The sequence below is a fragment of the Talpa europaea genome (genome assembly GCF_964194135.1).
Source record: "Talpa europaea genome assembly, chromosome: 5".
Taxonomy (NCBI): domain Eukaryota; kingdom Metazoa; phylum Chordata; class Mammalia; order Eulipotyphla; family Talpidae; genus Talpa; species Talpa europaea.
The window spans coordinates 90,960,876-90,962,093 of NC_140071.1; the positions used below are offsets into that span (position 1 = coordinate 90,960,876).

Consider the following 1,218-nt stretch of genomic DNA (forward strand, 5'->3'; position numbering starts at 1 on the left):
ATATTATTGCATTACATTTTTATCATTGATTTCCCAATTTCTTTTCTACATTGCACATAGGACAGTTTTCAGTTTAGGGACTCTAGTTATTTGAAGAGGTTGAAATTTTGTCTCTTAGATTCACAGTTGGCTCAAAACCTTGACAGAAAAAAATAGCAATCACATTCCTAAAAAGAGTAACATCAAGTATTCCATTAGCTGCTATTTCATAGTAGTTCACGGTCATATAATATTTTTTAAAAGCCGTGTGTGCTTCATCCATGAAAGGCTTCTTGTGTTTTCTTTCTTTCTTTTTTTTTTTTTTTTGTAAAGAGTTAAGAAACTATTGTATTCTGGAGCTCACTGAACAGGACGGCCTTCCCCCAGCAGGCGTGCGCAAGCGGGCAGGGCATGGAAACGTGGCAGAGGGGAGCGGCCTCAGCCCGGGGCTAGAAGTAGGACAGCTCGTCCTGCCGGGTCTCGCTGGTCTGATAGCTGGACAGGCACCACGGCTTGTTTTCGTGCCGGAGGCTCTGAAAGACTCGAAGGTGCATGAGCTCTTCTTCCCCACTTGAACCTTGATGAAGAAGTTCCTCCCGGCTACCAGTTGGCTCTTGAACTCCACGGCCTTGAACATGGGGAACGTCTTGTTCTCCTTTCCTTCCAGCTGGGCCTTCACCTGGTCGGCGATGGCCTGGGTCTCGGCTGTGGCGGGTTGCGTGGCGGTGCGCGCACCGCACATCACCCTGCCGGCGGGGCCGCGGATTCTGGCGCTGGCGGGGCTGGGGCTCTTGTGTTTTCTTATTGGAAGTTTCCTGGCTTATATTCACAAGATTGTATTACCCTGACTGCTAATTCTCCAAATATACCACACAGGCAACAATAGTAATAGGATCATGGTTTGTACTACATTCTGAGTGTGTGCAAAGATATTCTAATTGGAGGACACTACTTTTTCACTTTGAATTTATTAATACTTTTTTTTAACCTACTCAATGTAGTTGTCCAAATATGTCATGAATTTAAATGTTGACTCATGTAGTTATTACTGGACCAATACCTGAAATGCTCTCTGAATCGTACTCTTCTTGTCTGTAACCTAGAGATAATAATCCTACCTATCTTACAAGATAGTAGTGAGGACTGTGGTCATATAGCATCAACCAAAAACATAGGGGATGATAATAAATGTTAATAAGATATTGATCAAAAAATGCTGTGAGAGTGGGCCTCCCTGGT

At 43.8% G+C, this 1,218-nt stretch overlaps 1 pseudogene across 1 annotated transcript; it reads right to left on the bottom strand.

Annotated features, from left to right (window-relative positions):
- Positions 1–250: 250 nt before the first annotated feature.
- On the bottom strand, positions 251–721 carry LOC311171165 (cystatin-B-like; annotated as a pseudogene). Its single transcript has one exon. The product of its transcript is annotated as a cystatin-B-like (transcript).
- Positions 722–1,218: the final 497 nt, after the last annotated feature.